Raw genomic sequence first — 17,817 nt, forward strand, 5'->3', positions numbered from 1 at the left:
GTCTACCACAGTGCTTTAACAACTGGCTCCAGACCCATTTCAAATTACAGTATTTGCTGGCGTATAAGACTACTTTTTCCTGCTGAAAAACATGCCTCCAAGTGGGGGGGTCGTCCTATATGCCGGGTGCACTTCAGTTGGGATAGACATAGCTGCCCATAGTGGCCCATAGTACTGTATTTTGAATTGAAATGTTGGGGGGTCGTCTTATACGCCCAGTCGTCTTATACGCCGGCAAATACGGTACTACTTTTCAACTTGAAAACCCTATTTGAGGCCAAAAAATCTGCTGGATCAACTCCACTCATATGAATTTACTTGAATTTGTCTGGTTGCTAAATTCATAGGAACATGCTTAACGTTTGATGATGGTAGCAACCTTTGAGGGAACCTTTTCCGTGTCGCTGCTCTCTGACGTTTTCATGGAGGAGTAATTGCCACTATGTAGTTTGACTTTCCACTAGAAATTAAAGATGTGTTTCTTCAGGAAGGCCTTTGGGGAAAAAAATAATTTATGGATTTCAAATGACAGATTACATGAATCTATTATATACATATGCATTCTTTCTACTGTGTCCTTAAACTTCCTAATGATCTGCACAGGGTAACTAAAAACTTGAGACACTTTAAAAAAAACTGTCTAACATGCACATTTTCAAAACTTACTTTCTGTGCCAACAGCCATGACCTTTGAACTTTCAATGGAACAATTTCTAATTAACACATTGTAATGTGTAACTGAAGAACATGACAGAAATGTCAAAGAAGTATCTTTACTTATTATTGTTGTTAGTTACAGTTACATCTAGCATTTTTTCATTGTGGAACTGAAGGAGTTTGCTAATGATTCTCAGAAGTTTTCCTTCCGTGCAATGAATTGGCCCATGTTCTGCAAGTGCCCTCCAACCATACCCCAGTTATTTACTATGTTTGGAGAGCCAATGCAGTACAGTGGTTTGAGCACTGACAGTGATTCAGGAGATCCAGGTTCAAATTCCCCTTCTCCTATGCACACTCACTGAGTAATTTACAGACAGTTGTTGCTTTATAAGGATAAAATGGGAGAACAAAAAGTGACATTCTGAGGTGCTTTCGGTCCCCATTGAGGAGGAAATCAAGATATAAATCTAAAATAAATTAATTAGTAGTAATGAAGCATACTATTATTCAGATTCTCAGAATACCAGAGAAGAAGCGAGCTGCTTTTTTTGTACCTCACTTTTTACTACCCAAAGGAGGCTCAAGGCAGCTTATAATCATCTTCCTTTTCCTCACAACAGACACTCTGTGAGGTAGGTGGGGATGAGACCTCTAAGAGAACTGTGACAAACTGAAGGTCACCCCGCTGGCTGTATGTGGAGCAGGAGAAGGGAATCAAACCCAGTGGTCCCCAACTTTTTTCAGGCCGGGGACCAGGGGGGGGGGGGAGACGGAGAGTGGCGGTTGCCGCGCGGCGCTCACCAGTAGGCCCAAACGCACAGGTCAAGTCACAACTGATTTATGGTGACCTGCTTCTGAGTAGCAACTCTGCAGTTCCTTGGTGGTCTCACAGCCAATATTGAACAGGATCAACCCTACTTAGCTTCTGAGATCTTTTGAAATCTGGCTAGCCTGGCCTATCCAGGTCAGGGCTATGTTTGCATATATGCTTTTCATTCTTCTACTGATTCATGCAACTACTATGCAATAAACTCTTATTCTATTACAGGGACACAACAAAAGTAGCACTGGATCACTTGGCCCAGTGTGTATTAACCAGCTGATTAACAAAAGTATTCTTTAAAAAAACACACACACACATTTTAAATGGGTAGATGCCATACAAAAATTGAAAAATAAAAACATGACCTATCCACAAGTTTATAATTTAAAGTTAAGAACAATTGATAGTACGGAAGAAAAATAAATAAAAAGGAAAGAGGGCGGACATCTTTGTTCACAATAGTCTCAAGACAAGAGTATTAATACTTTCACTTGTGAAAGAAATGGGAATACAAAAACACTGTTCATCAATGGTTAGCTTCTAAAGTGTTGAATTCTTAGTTGTGGGTGATGGTAACGTCCACATTGAGCTGCTGCCCTCTAGGAATGGCCTGGACCAGGGATGAATCTGCACTTACTTTGTTTATTCCGTTGTGGATCCTGCTGAATCCACATCGATTTGAACTCGGGTCTTCCTCTTCCCCCCGTCCCCATTGAAGCAGAAAAGTGTTCTGCACATGGTTAGGGGAGTTTAGAAGGGGAGGGGGGAGCCAAGCACAGCCGGAGCCTCTTTCTTTCTTTTCTTGAAGGGGGGGGGGGAGAGGATTGGAGACAGCAGAGGAGGGAGAAAAAAAACCAAGAGGCAAATCTCTACCGACAGAAGTTAGGGCTTCTGGGAGCTTCTGCTGAGAGAAATTAGGGTCTTCCCCTTTAAGGCAAGCTTGTCACCTGGGCTGCCTTGGCCAATCAGGGCTTCTCAATGACGGAGTCAGCAACAAATTTGAAGCAGCCAGAGCTCTGCAAGCTTTCTCATGCTTTTTCAATCCGATTCTTCAAATATTGTGAGTTAAAAACTACTCTAGAATCTTGCAGGATAATGGTAGGGTCACTCCAGATCAATCATGCTTGTTGCAGAGGGATAGTTTAAATCGGACAAAATCAAACTGGAAATTGCATTCAGTGAAGATGGCAGGGACTGAATCGACGTGGTATTGGAATAAAAGCTCCGTGCAGACTCACCTTGGTGTCAGCCATGGTGACAATGGGGCTCTTGCAATTTGTGGTTGGTACTAGCCATAAAACAGGCCACACCCTGGACCACATTTTTGGTGCAGGGCTGAATATGAATCTTGTTTCGGCTACATCCATGCCATGGTCAGACCACTATACCCTAAAGGCCTGGCTAAGGCTGCCACCCCCTCCTCAGTTGGGCACTGACCAGATTGGACTCTCATTTGGCTAGGAGGGCCTTCCTTGTTGCCAGAATCAACTCCTTTCCCTCACGTGTGTTCTGGGGAAGATTCCATCAGATTCCTGCCTTCAAAAGACTCAGTCTACATGGTTGTAAAGTCCCAGACACACTACCACATATTGTCTTGGAATGTCCTGTCTTCTCTTCCCAACGAGGTTCTATCCAGTCATATTTGATGGATTTAAATTCCAAAGTCAATTCTACATCCATCATCATCAAATTAATGTTTTCAGAAAAGGATCTCATTAAACTTGCCAGGGTAGCCAATTCCCTTGGAAGCATGTTCCAAATAAATAATTTACGTTTGTTAGTGCGAGAACATATTCTTGTCTAACCCATTTTGTTTCCTTGGATTGTGATTGTGTACACCAATAAGGGTTTTCTGAGTTTGAGTATGTCATGTCCAGCACAATTATTTAGGGTAGTTCAATCCCTTACCACCCAAAAGGAATGGCGCCAAAATAATAACCAAATGGACATCAGCTGTGAAGCCTTTCCAAGTCACTTTGCAGATAAAATCACAATACTCCGCCATGACTTCCCTCCTACTTTAGACACAGAAAGTGAATTAGAGGCCCCTTGGCCATCTTTGGAGAGTTCACTGAGTAAATTCAGGTGACTCATGCTGACTGAAGTGGACAAGTTGCAAAAAGTAGCGAAGCCAACCACTTTCTCTCTAGATCCATATCCGTCATGGCTACTAAAAAACATCTGACAGTAGCCCCCCTCTGGGAGATAATCAACCTCTCCCTTTCACCAGGAGAATTCCTGGAGGGGCTAAAAGAGTCAGTGGTTTGTCTGTTACTCAAAAACCTTCTTTTGACCTGAAACAGCCATCCAACTACCATCCCGTCACACACTTAATGTTTCTTGGGAAAATGCTTGAAAAAGCTGCCATGGTCCAACTCTCAGCATACTTGGAAAAAGCTTCGGTCCTAGAGATGCTCTACCATTAAACTCTATCCCCATGGAGGCTTGCTGAGTGATTTTTCTCTCAGTGATTTTTTCTTAGCCTAACCTACCTCACAGGGTTGTCGTTGAAGATAAATCGGGGAGGAAAGAAAGCTGCTGTAGGTCCTCATTGGGGATATTAGGTATGAAGGAGGATATAAGTAACTAATTAAATTAAATAAACCTTGCTTTTCTTAAGAACATAAGAGCCCTGCTGGATCAGTCCAGTGGTCCATCCACTCTAGTCCAGAAGTCCAGTATAATCATAAATCCTGTGTCAATAGTGGCCAACAAATAGCACCTTCTATTTCTAAATTCTGAAATTACCCCAGTCACAACCTCCTGAACTATGAGACTCTGAGTTCGTTCCATGCATTTACTATTGCCTGGTTAGAAATGGCAATATGAGCCAAAGGTTACTACAAATCATGGATAAGCATTTTAGTCTAATCATAGTTGCTTCTCAGACAAGTGTGAGCACCTCCAAGAGGATTCAGTTATGACCTATACTGGGTGATAATCTTCAGAATGAGTCAGGATTCACATATAAGAGTTTACCTACTTCTCTGCTAATATACTGAAAAGGTTTTGATATATCCTTTCTTCTATTTTCTCTGAGCTGGCAGAAATTTTTGGTTTTAAAGGTTAAATATTTCACAGGGACAAAGTTACAAAACTGTAACAGAAGTTCAAATACATAGTAAAATATAATCCAATTTTGAAAATGAAATGCAATTGCGAGCAAAGTTCAACTGAGCATTTTTAGCACAAAGTACACTCATTCTTAATGGGAGCAGGAAGACTTTAAACTTTGTTTAAAGGTCAACAGTATAGCAGCAGTGTTCCTGTACATAAAAGTTCCCCAGCCATTAAACCTGAATCACAAATTGCAACTTGATTAAAAATAAGATATATATACCCTGAAATGTGACAGGAAAGCAGTCTTTTTGTGTTGAATATATGTCACTGTGAGATCATTTAGCAGAATATATAACATATATATGGGTTGCTTGGTAAAACATAGCTAAAGAGCAATTCCCATTCACTTAAACAGAAACTGATGTACCATACATGTATCATTTAATATGTGTTGGACTGTTCTATCTTTGCATAAGTAAGTCCTTGTAAGCAATCACACCTTCCATCTACATATAGGAGGCCCCACATCAATATTATGTTGTGAAAAAGCTATATGCAGTGGTGTATGTATATAACCCAGACTTCAAATGGGATTCTCACACATACAAAATCTTGTGTGCCTGGTAATGCCAAGTTCATTTCCAATGTCAGATGCTGACAACGTGTTGACATAAAATAACTGGCTGCTTCGAGAGGCAAAGTGGCTTACCCTAAATAAATAACATCAGATTAATGTGTTTTGGATTTACTCTACTGCCAACCTAAAATGAATTTTACATATTAATGTTCTTTCAGGTTGTTAAAATTGCAAGAGCTACCATACTTAGTCAGAACCAATGCTGCATTAACTCAGTATTCCATAATCATCTATGGATCAACCCCACAGTAAAATAAAGGAGATTTTCCTCCAAACTTGAGGGGCTTCCTTGGTTTGCAGTAAAGTCTGAAAACTCAAAAATTATCTTATGGGTTTATTTCTTTATTAAATTTCTAACCCGCCTTCCTCCTCGGAATCAAGGTGTTACATATATAATATCCCCATAAAACCCCGTCTTAAAACAGCACAAATCTAAAACATACTGAGATGGCAAGATCTGTTCTACCTCCTGCAGTCAGCTACCAAGGGTATGCTAGATATTATAGTGGGACATGAAGGGGGCCCGTTGATCTTGCTAACATGGCTTCAATCAAAGACCTAATGGAAGAGCTTCATTTTACGGGCCCTGAGGAACTTTGCCAGCTCCATCAGGGCCCTTGGTTCTTCCGGAAGCTTCCACCAGGTCACGGCCAGGACAAAAAAGACCCTGGATCAGGTCAAGGCCAGGTGTATCCCTCTGAGCCCAGGGACCACTAACAGATTAGTATCCTCAAAGCGAAGAGCCCCGAGGGGGCATAAACAGACAAGTAGTCCCTCAGATTCATCTAGATTAAGAGCACTGCCTGTGCATGTGCATTTAATGCACCTGCTTTCCCTGTTGGGGTTGACGGGCAGTAGCAGCAATGTTGGCAGCAATGTTGTGGGGGGAGGCAGACTGGAGCAAGAAGGTTGACAGTGTGTTGGGCAGCCATGGAGGACTACGTGGCTTCAGTGGTGACTCTGGCAATGTTGGGAGAAGATGGTCCTGGCAGCAAGGAGATTGGCAGCTGTAGAGGGCCTGACAACTGTGCAGGACCACTACCTGGTTTTGGTGGTGGTTCTGTTTATGCTGGGAAGGATGTGGGCCTGGCACCAAGGAGTTTGGCAGCCACAGTAGGTCCTGCAGCCACAGAGGGCTACCTGGCTTCAATAGTGATCTTGGGGAGTATGTGGGCTCAGTAGCAAGGAGGCTCTGAGATTCAATGGGTGATTTGTGGGGGTGGGATAAGCTTGGTGACAAGGAGGCCAACAGATGCCGTGGGCCCAACAGCTGCAGAGGGCTGCCTGGCTATGGCAGCAGTTCTGGCAATGGTGGGGAGATGCCACCCTGGCAGCAATGGTGGGGGGGGGGGAGTTGCTGCTAGTCCTGTATCAATGGAGATACAATGGAGAGTCATGGCAGGATAGATAGGGAGAGTGGGATAGAAGAAGAGCTGGTTCTTATATGGCACTTTTCTCTACCCAAGGGAGTCTCAAAGTGGCTTACAGTCGCCTTCCCTTTCCTCTCCCCACAACAGACACCCTGTGAGGTGGGTGAGGCTGAAGACCCCTGATATCACTGCTCAGTCAGAACAGCTTTATCAGTGCTGTGGTGGGCCCTGTCATGAACCCCGATTCATGCCATCTAGGTTTTGTTTCCAGCGCCCCTTCAGATCTCCCCGGCCAGTTCTGGCCAAGGCCATAAAGCAATAAACCTGTCGCTGAGTTCCTAGCCTCCCTTCCTTTCCCAGCGGGAGAGGCTCCATGCGAATGTATCAATCTTACTGTAAGTGTCCTTGCGGAGACAACTCTAAGTCTCAACAAAGTGCCAACTGCTTGATAAGATTCCTGGCCATCTGGTCGCTTGGGAATCTACCTACTTCTGCTGTTCTCTCGCTCTCCCACCAAAATGCCTACATGCCCCTCCCTCATTTGGTGGGCACTATAACTGCCCTGCTTGTTCATTTGTACTTTGTTATTATCAAGATCTTTGCTTAGGAAGATCTTGGCTTGCTTTAGCGTTCTGTGGCTTGCTTTAGCATTCTGTCAAATAAAGCTCATCTTGGATTTGCAACTGCCTGTTGGGTCTTGGATGTGTCTCTATCGCAGACTCTGCAGGCTGGGCTCAGCCTGATTCCTGACAGGTCCAAGGTCACCCAGCTGGCTGCATGTGGAGGAGGGGAGGGGAATCAAACCCGGCTTGCCAGATTATAGGTTGAGCAGTAAGGATGAAAGGGATGAGTGGAGTGCCACGGAGGTAGGTAAGCACAGCAATGAGGGTGAGTGGAGTGCCAAGAGTAGGGTTTAGATAGGCAGAGCAGCAAGGTAGTAACGAAAGGAAAGGGTATAGAAAGGTGGCTGAGAATGTCAGTAACTAGAGGACTAAGCAGTATCCAGTAGGGGAATTTTCCCTTGAGTTTCTTGTTAGTCTTTGAATAACAAGTCAGTCAAATATGAGGATATTTAAATCCAGTGATTGGAGCAGTGATCTGATAACCAAGAAATATCTCAAGTTTGCAGAAAAATATGAAATCTATAAAATAGTTTAAAAAATCAAATGGAATTTCTCAATCACAATTGCCGGACAAATAAAACGTTCTAGGCTTACTTTCGGACAATAAAAGGCAGGAGCAGCGGCAGGATCATTTCGAGGCCTATTTTTGGCCTTATTGGCACCAGGGTTGACAGCAATCACTGAGTGATGATACCACCTGATTTTTCTGCTTTCCCCAGACCTGGTTGCTTGCTACTGTTCAACACTTCAAAATCCCAAATGTTCTAAGATTTATTCCAATATAAAGTAATCAAAACAAGGTAATAAACCCATTTTCCGGGAGCTTCCTCAGTGATGATTCCAAGTGAGGCTGAACCGGAGCAGAGTAAAGCGGTACCATCACTTCCCATGATCTGGACACAATACTCCCTTTGATACAGCCCAAAATCCCATTTGCCTTTTTAGCCATTGAGTCACACTGCTGTCTCCTGTTCAATGTATGGTCTACTAAGACTCCTAGATCCTTTTCGCACATACTACTGCCAAGACAATTCTCTCCCATCTTATATTGGTGTATATGGTTTTTCCTACCTAAATGTAGAACTTTACATTTGTCCCTATTGAATTTCATTTTATTAAGTTTAGACCAGTTCTTGAGGCTATCAAGATCACCCTGTATTCTGATTCTGTCTTCTGTTGTGTTTGCTACCCCTCCCAGTTTAGTATCATCTGCAAATTTAATAAGTACCCCCTCTAACCCCTCATCCAAATCATTTATAAATATGTTGAACAACACAGACCCCAGGACAGATCCCTGGGGTGCTCCACTTGTCACTCTTCTCCAAGAGGATGCTGAACCATTAACAAGTACCCTTTGGGTACGATTTGTCAACCAGTTATCGGTCCACCTGACAGAATTAGGATCCATACCTCATTTTACCAGCTTGTCAACAAGAATATCATGTGGAACCTCATCAAAAGCTTTACTGAAATCCAGATAAACTATGTCCACAGCATTCCTCTGATCCAGCAAGGTAGTCACTTTCTCGAAAAAAGAGATAAGGTTGGTCTGTCATGACTTGTTCTTGTGAAACCCATGCTGAGTCTTAGAAATCACAGCTCTGTTCCAGCTGCTCAGGGACCGACTATTTGATGATTTGTTCCAAAATTTTGCCAGCTAGAGTTTTCAAGCTGATGGGTGAGTAGTTACATGGATTCTCGTTTTTCCCTTTCTTGAAGATTGTGACATTTGCCTGCCTCCAATCATCTGGCACCTCACCTGTTCTACAAGAATTGTCAAAAAGAATGGACAGAAGTTCAGAGATGACATCTGCAGATTCTTTTATATACAATTCATCTGGCCCAGAAGACTTTGTTTCATTTGAAGAAACAAGTTGTTTATGGACTGCTCCCATCCCCCCTGGGAAGAGAAGAAAGAACGGGAAAGGGGGTTATGGAGCTTTCAGGAAAGGGAAGGGAAAGAGGAAATAGTGGGGGAGGGGGAAATGAGATGCTCCCCACAAATTATTTTGAGTTCCCGCTTGTCATATATATATAGCTATTTGATGCATTCAGTGCTCTTCTTATTCCATAGAGCTATAAGCATTACTGAGATATAATAATTCTGTTAGCAGACTGCTCCAGTAAAAATAAGACATTCATGAAAAAATTTAAAATACATAATAACTTGTTTGAAAATATCTCAAAATAGAACCATGACAATATACCCTACAGTCCAATGGCTAATGACCGAGAATGCAGCAACTGGTGTGTTGGTCAACTGTGTTTACACCAGCAAGCCTTGTATTTCTCTTTATGACAGTGGTCACAAACATTGCGATTCAGAAAGAAGTGAATGTGTCCCTATCTGCCAGAAATAATGCTAGTTTATCCTGATGTGACCTTCCTGGGAAATGAGACATAATGGCCTTCAGAAATCTTTTGAGGTCAGCCTCAAATCTTGGAAAGTTTTATAAGTTGTTCCTCACTTCCATCAAATGCAAGCAATTTTGCAGACACCCTCATAACCAGTTCTAAAAATAGGGGGTGGTAAAGAGAAGAATTTTATCATAAATATAAAGATAGCTATTATAAATCATTTAGATTACATGTGAGTCCCTGTCAAAGGGACTGGAATGTTTTCGCATACAGTGGATGTGAGAAACAGTTCATTCAAAGATCACAGCCTCTCATGGGGCACAAGAAAACCAAACTACAGTTAGGGGGGAAAAAGCAATAAATCCATTCTGAGTAGGATCAGCTAAACTGGCCAACTAGGCCAAATCTACCCTCAAATCTATTCACTAAAGGTGAATTGTTTTCACAGGGTGAAAACTAGCATATAAAATCCAAAAATAAATGTATAATAGGTTTAGTGAAGCTATTCAATAGCCATAGTGAGTTAGAAGGACCATGTCTCATTTAAAACCTGTATAAAGGATGTGAGACCCAGATTTAGCCCAGATATTTAACAATTACAGTGATTATAAATTAGTATATGCACGCCACTAGACAAATGAGGAGAGAAGGGATTTTGTGATTCTGAGTCATGGCAAGCGCTGAACCAGGGAATTCTTGTTTTACAACTCAGCATTCACAATATTCTAGCTCTCATTGTATCTGACAAAGTCCAGGTCTACTTCTGATGGAAAGCATATGAGAAAACATGAGTCATTTTCAAATGAACATTCCACTCCAAGATTCTTGTTAATCAACATAGAACATCGGCAGCTAAATTTGTTCGTTTATTTTTGAAGGACTGTAAAACTCACAGGCCATCAGACATATAATTGTAAAAATTGCAATAATATAAAGAATGATTTTGTGTAAGTGTGCCTTTGGAACCATTTCCCTTTGTTTATTATTCCAGCAATAGAGTTAAAACAAAGATACAGCTATAAAATAGCTTAATTAATCAATATGAAAAGGAAAACCTTTTTTTCTTCAAAAATGCGGTTCTGCATTTTATACTTGGCATTGGCTTCCCTTTAGCAATGGAGAGAAGCTATGAACAAAACAACCTGGTTTTTGATCTACAATTCCAAGGCCAAGGCACACCTCCATAATTGATGTGGAAGCTTTATACCACTCCAGTTCACACTGCCCTTCCTCTTGTTGATGAAAGGTTTGTCCACCATCACCCATTCACTAATTATTCTAAATTCCATTGCAAAATAATTCCAATATTTATTAAAGTGACAGTATATTTCATGAAAGTGACAGTATAATAGGTACTCTGACTGTAAATTGAAAGTTAATGTTATTTTCTGAAACACATTTAATGCTCAATTAAAAGGCTGTTCCAGCAGAAAAATCCTACCTTATGCATAGTACATATGGTTGTGAGACAGGACTGAGGTAATGCATGACTCCTTAGTACTGTCTTCATATATAACTGTACATACAAAATACTCATACTCTATCAGGCATACTGAGTTCTCACACATGCATATTTATCTACTAGTCTTGTAACATGTAGCGCGAGAAACTGGCTGTCACTAAATTGCAATACTTGCCTTTCAAAATATGCATATGAAGCTTATTGAATGGGGTTTGAATTAACTAGGTACAGTGAGTAGTCCCACTGTATAAAACAAAACATTTTGGAAAATCTCATTGGTGGGTCATTATTTATAATAATTGCAAGGAAATTTGCTTTAAATATGAATCTCATAACTTGGAAGTCATTACTGATAAATACCACAAAAATATCCATGCAACACACTGCATTACAATGATTACTGGTGTGGGGTCACAAGAAGGGGAAAATAGTAAAAGGTAGAATTTCAATGACAAGGTATGTTATACTAATGGTGAGTGCATACTTTGGATATTATGTACTGTTCTGTCCACTGTCAGAAAAAACTGAACAATGATGGTCAATGCAATGGATTTTGCAGGAGAGACAGCAGGAAACATAAGGGTCAATCTCCTCTGTATAATTTCAGAGGCTTTCATTTTATGCTGACTGAAACTAGATTTATGGCAATTTTGAAAACAAACATTCTAGAATTTAAGGCTCTGCATTTCAAACTTAATTTGTGTTATTTAGCACTGCTGTCCTCCCTGCCTGCAGCCCCAGTCTGCAAAACTCAGGCAGCAGAGCCAATGGTTGTGAGATAGGACTGATGCAATACATTAATCAAACAAGGAGGGTAGCTGTCAATTTTCTTTTATTTGAAAACAGCTGTCCTAGCATTCATGTGCATCAGCTGCTTTGTCTGCAATGTTCACTTCTCTACAATGCGTTAGGAAGGACGGAAGCATCAGTAAAGAAATACTTGGGGAGGGGGGAGTCTGAAATATCAACACTGCAAGCTTTACTTCTGGGGGGGGGGGGATAAGTCCTGATGTAACCTAGCAACAAAAACTACAGCCCATGGATAGTGCCTACTGCTGAGGCAGCCTCTTCACCAGGCAGCCATCTTTGGTGTGTAAGTTATAGGAGGATTTCATCATTCCATGCTAAGTCACCTCCAGATGTTAGAGATTTAGAACAGTGACTGTCAGCACAGCAGCCGACTCAAGACATTTCCATTCCTCTGCAATGCAACCCTCTCAAGTATCATATCTGCTTCCATTCCCCTCCCCCCTAAAAAGCACTTATTTGGGGGCTCTTAATTGTGTTTCCAAAGGCAATTGTAACATTCCCGAGAGACCCAAGGTGACCCCAGTTAATATTTTTAAAAACAAATCTGCATGCCTGGATGTCTCCATTTAATTATATTCTCTCAAATTGTTCACAATTCAAAATGGGATGAGGGTGGAAAGTAGAGATGGGTTTCAGGGGTCGGTCGTCTGTCCTAAAAGGCGCTTTTAAAAAACTCTCCCCATCTCTCAGTATCACCGCAGTACATCGATTTATGAGGGAATGCATACACAGCAGTTACGTTCTGGGGTGACAAATCCAGCGATTTACAGAGGTACGGGTCAGCAATGTGTCGGGGCAAGCCGCTTACGACCGGCACGGCTCTGGGAATACCTGCACCATTGTAGCATCCCACTGCGCCCTCCCCTCAGCAAGGCAAGCTTGCTGCATACCGAGTACAGCCTCTAAACGGGTACCAGGCGCCCCATTTGGTGGCGGCTGCATGAGGTAGAAGTGAAGGGAAAACGACTTCCCCCGGAGTCCCCCGCAGCGACTGGATGGAAGGGAGCAATATTTTCACGCAAGCCTGACCCACGCTTCACGTGCCTGAGAGAAAGGGAGACCCCGCCGCTCTAAGAAGCTGACTCCCGCCGCTTTAAACCCCACAGACAGGATGGAAAGGGCGCTTTTGGTTGCAGGGTACTCACAGCGCCCGCTGCGCTCAAGCCCGACCACCGCTCCGCTGCTGCCTCCCGCCGAAATCACAAATAGAGCCCAGCAAAACTCGCCGGAAGAAATTCAGCAGCCAGCTAGCTATAGCCGCGCGGGCAAAGGCAGCGGACGAAGGTGGGAGGGGCGGAAACGTCGAGACCGCCCCGTGGAGGGGAGTGAAAGGAAGAGGAGGGCGAGGGAGAGGCAGAATAGCAAGCGAAAAGCAGGTGAAGGCGCTGAGAGAAAGCACTTTTGTCACGCCATTCTGGCGCCGGTTCTAGTGCTCCTAAGTGGGGACCTCTGCGCTATGGGGGGGGGGGACTGCGTGGTGGGGGAAGAAGCTCTACGTGTAGCAGTTTTACACAAGGGCTTTATAGCAGGAAAAGGAGGAATGTGGATATTTCAAAAGGATCTTCATGGATCTATATGCTCTTTTACATTGAAATGAAATAAAACCACGTTTATACTGTAGACCATGTCTTAGACAATAAATAGCCCCACAAAAATAATGCATCCACAGTGTCCTGGGGCTGCAGTGGTGAAAAAAAGGTGGTTAAAATACATGAATCCTCATGATTTTTTGAACTAGATCATCCCATACTCACCATAAGATCACTGATCTATACAGCATCCACCACAAAAATCACATCTGCACCTTCGTGGCCACACCACAGGGCAAAATCATGGTTCTGAAGCATGGATCCTCAGGGTTTTTACATCTGGTCAACCCAAACTCACGATAAAATCACCCATCAATAGCCACAGTATAAACCACAAAAATCGCAGATCCTTGCCTGTGTGACAACACCAGGCAGCAAAACATCATTTCAAAGCAAGAATCCTTGTGGATTCTCAGGGTTTTTGCACTGGGCCACCCTAAACTCACCATAAGACTGTATTAAAAGAAGTATAGTGTCCAGATCACATGAGGTAATTTTACCGCTTTACTCCGCTGTGGTAAGACCTCACTTGGAGGTACCACAACTGAAGAAAGATGTAGAGAAACTGGAGTATATCCAGAGTAGGGTTATCAAGATAGTGAGGGGTTTGGAGATTAAGTTGTGTGAGGAAAGATTGAGGGAGCTTGATATGTTTAGCCTAGAGAGAAGATGACTAAAAGGAGATATGATACTTGAAGGGCTGTCATATAGAAGATGGAGCAGAGTTGTTTTCTGTTGCATCAGAGGGTCAGATCAGAACCAATGGGTTGAAATTAATTCAAACCCATTTTCAGCTAAACATACGGAAGAATTTCCTGACAGAGAGGTTCCTCAGTGGAAAAGGCTTCCTCAGGAGGTGGTGGGTTCTCCTTCCTTGTAAGTTTTTTAAGCAGAGGCTGGATAGTCATTTGAAAGAAATGCTCATTTTATGAACTTAGGCAGATTGTGAATGGGTGACCAGGAAGGGATGTGCCAATGTTTCCCTCTTGTGGCCCTTCCTTGCATACCCAGGGAATTGCTGATCATCACTGTGGGATGGTAGGTGAATTTCCTCCAGGCCAGGCTGGATTCTGGAGATTTTTGGTGGTGGGGGATCACATGCAGGTCCTGTGGCTGGGTAGAAGGGGACAGGATCAGGTAGCGCAACTTTCCTGCATGGATTGGGTGCAACTTACGTCTGCACCAATGGCCAGGAATTTGGGGGTGATCCTTAATGCCTCTTTATAGAGGCTCAGGTCATGAAGGTAGCCCAGATGGTGTTTTTTCATCTGCTCCAGGCACGGCTACTAGCACTCTACTTGTCCTTGGAATACTTGGCCACAGTGATCCATGTAACGGTCACTTCCAGATTAGACTTCTGTAACTCACTCTACGCTTGCCTACCTCTGTCCCTGACCCAGAAATAGCAATTGGTACAGAATACGGCTGCACGGGTCCTCACTAGGTCTTCTTGGTGACCCCATGTCCAGCCGTTGCTGAGACAGCTGCATTGGTTGCCAGTTTGCTTTCAGATGAAGTTCAAGGTATCGGGTTTTGAACTTTAAGGCGATATGCGGCCTAGGTCCTGCTTGTGGGACTGCTTATCTCCTTATGCTCCCTGCAGGGCACTTTGCTCTGCAGGCATGAATCTGCTTTTTTGGTCCTGGGCCCCACCTAGTGGAATGAGCTCCTGGACAAGCTAAAGGCCCTGCCGGAGCTCTCTGGGTTCCACAGGGCCTGCAAGACAAAGCTCTTCCTCATCAGATTCTGAGGAAGAAACAATTTGTCGAGTTTTGCCAGGACCAGAGCCACAGGAACTTCCATCAGACTCAGAACTGGTTGAAGAGTCCATCTTAGAACCTGAACTAGGTATAAGCACCCAGCCTCTGGACACCCAGCTGGTGACAGAAGTACCAGCTGATTCTCCACCCTCATCTCTCTAGCCCAAAGAACAAAGGTGTGGCAAGCAACGCTGTTCAGCAAGATGCCTGACTCTGACTAATTAGGCAGGTGTTTGGGATTAGCTGAGTGTCAAGTTTAAAATCAGAGTAGAGGCAATTGCTCCCTGTGCTGGTAGCATCACCTATTCCTGAGTCTGCACTCCCTGTTCCTGCTTTCTTGCTTTAATTGGATTCTCTGTCCTTTGGATTTTATTTTATTATTTATTTTATTTATTTTATTTATTTAGATTTATATACCGCCCTCCCCGAAGGCTCAGCTAGTGACCTGGACTACAGAACCTCTGCTGCCCTTTTCTGCTTCGGCTGCTGATATGACTGATTGTTTTGGCTCTGACTTTCGGCTTGTGTTTATGGACTTCACACATTCTACTCCATTGAGACTATCTGCCTGGCAGCACACCACTTGACAGTGGGTATGGGCAGGTAGAGCTTTTCTCCAGCAGGGGTTCCGGCTTGTCAGTGGAGATCTGATTGACTTCTGCCTGAAATGCTGAAGAGTTACCCATCAGATCTATCTATCTGTCTACCTATCTACCTGCCTACATATCTACCTACCTACCTTAATAATTATATACTGCCTTCTTTTCAGGTCAGGGCAGTTTACCTCAAAAACCTTTATAATACAGTGTAATACAATAAAATGTCTTGACTTAAGTATATAATAACATATTTAACAATAGGTTATGCATAACCCTAATCTCTGGTATTTTGTGGTTGGCTCCACATCTGGTGGAGAGAGAGAGCCTCTTGTGGCGCAGAGTGGTAAGGCAGCTGTCTGAAAGCTTTGCCCATAAGGCTGGGAGTTCAATCCCAGCAGCCGGCTCAAGGTTGACTCAGCCTTCCATCCTTCCGAGGTCGGTAAAATGAGTACCCAGCTTGCTGGGGGGTAAACGGTAATGACTGGGGAAGGCACTGGCAAACCACCCCGTATTGAGTCTGCCATGAAAACGCTAGAGGGCGTCACCCCAAGGGTCAGACATGACTCGGTGCTTGCACAGGGGATACCTTTACCACATCTGGTGGCAGCCATTTTATGGTTGCGCTTACCAGCCTATTTCAGAATTCCAAAAGTGCCTGCAAGTTTGAAAAGGTCAGCATGCCTGCTCTGAGTGGTGCACAAACAAAGATTCCAATGCCAGCTTGGAAAATTCCTGGACATTTGAAGAGCAGGATGTGGGAGAGAAGAGAGGCTAGCAGTGGGGTGAGGTGATGCCTACATTCTGCCCTCAAATGGTACCATTTATTCCATGGGAACTGATCTCTATAGTTTGGAGATTAGAACATCAGGCCCTACCTGGAGATTGGTACTCCTGTGAACCAAACGAGAGGGAGTGGGGAACATAGGAAACTTTCGCACAAGGAATATTTATCTAAAGATAAATATTTATCTAAATCAATATGGCGGCTGAATAAGCTCATTCTTTAGTGAGCTCCTGGACTAGGTGGGGGCCGAACGCGGCTGCGAGCGGCAGAAGCAGGTGGGGTACACTCACTTCACTGAATCTCTCCCCCCCAGGAGCTCCTAGGGGCCTTAAACAGATCCCTGGAGAATCAATCTCTGGATCATCAGCCATACGAGCTTGGGGCCAAGGCTGCCGCCATACTTTCCTTTCTTTGAACTTTTCTGTCGTTCAAATGGACCGATCTCTAAAACTGAGCAGGCTTTTCCAGTCTCCCCTTTCCAGTTGCTGACAGCTGGCTGCTGATTACCCTCCAAATTGCTTGCAAATTGTGCAAACCCCTCTTTGTGTCCCTCCCTCCCCAGTCTTTCCTTAGCAGACCCCTTTGAGGATCATCCTCCAGCCTCACAGTTGATTATTGCAGGGCTGGAAAGGGTCATCTAGTTCCAGCAGGCCTGTGGTGTCTGCATTGGGATTTCCTGGCAAGAGACATTCAGAGGCTACCACCTCTGCTTGGGAGGGGGAACGGTCCTTTTCCTCTCCCAAGCAGAGGTGGTGGGCAGCTGTAGGCAGGCTGGCTCCCTGGCCAGCCTGCCAAAGTGCCCCCAGTCAGCCAGGATCAGCCTTCTTTCCCTGCCGAGCCTGCATCCCGGCCAAGGAGCACAGCACCAGCTGATGTCCTAGGGCTGGAATCTTTTAAGGATTTTGGGGAGGTACCAGCAGAATCCAGTGGCTCTCTGGCTCACTGCCTTTCCCAGACCCGTTGGAATGTAGCTCGGACTGGACAGCAGTGAGTGAGGAAGGGAGGGACTGAGCAGCAGGCAGGCAGAGCAGTAGGGTGGTGGTGGGGAGGAGCAGAAGGTGCTTCAGTAATGCCTCCCTCCACTGGCTGTCAGTGTATGTGTTTTTTTTTTTTTGGTGCTTTACCTTCCATGGCAATGCATATGCATAGCAGCGATTATGCATTGTCACGCGTAGGATCAAAAAGAAAATTCTCTAGACCCACAAACCTCCAATCGGTGGCCTCTATTGATTGACAGGAGATGTGAATGAAAGAGCGAGTTTCTCTCTCTCATGCCTTTTTC

At 43.9% G+C, this 17,817-nt stretch overlaps 1 protein-coding gene across 8 annotated transcripts in view; it reads right to left on the reverse strand.

Moving 5' to 3' along the window:
* SFXN1 (sideroflexin 1) overlaps nucleotides 1-13,103 on the reverse strand; it is a 63,581-nt gene extending 50,478 nt beyond the window's left edge. For 4 of the 8 annotated variants that reach the window (XR_013229287.1, XM_077327014.1, XM_077327013.1 and 1 more), the window contains exon 1: nucleotides 12,949-13,103. The gene's annotated coding sequence lies outside the window, so the exon portion shown is untranslated. Of the gene's footprint in view, nucleotides 1-379; nucleotides 494-12,847 lie in introns of all 8 variants that reach the window. The other 4 variants (XM_077327010.1, XM_077327008.1, XM_077327009.1 and 1 more) reach the window with 3 other exon arrangements.
* Between the last annotated feature and the right edge of the window lie 4,714 nt (nucleotides 13,104-17,817).

The sequence above is a fragment of the Paroedura picta genome, chromosome 3 (assembly GCF_049243985.1).
Source record: "Paroedura picta isolate Pp20150507F chromosome 3, Ppicta_v3.0, whole genome shotgun sequence".
NCBI lineage: Eukaryota > Metazoa > Chordata > Lepidosauria > Squamata > Gekkonidae > Paroedura > Paroedura picta.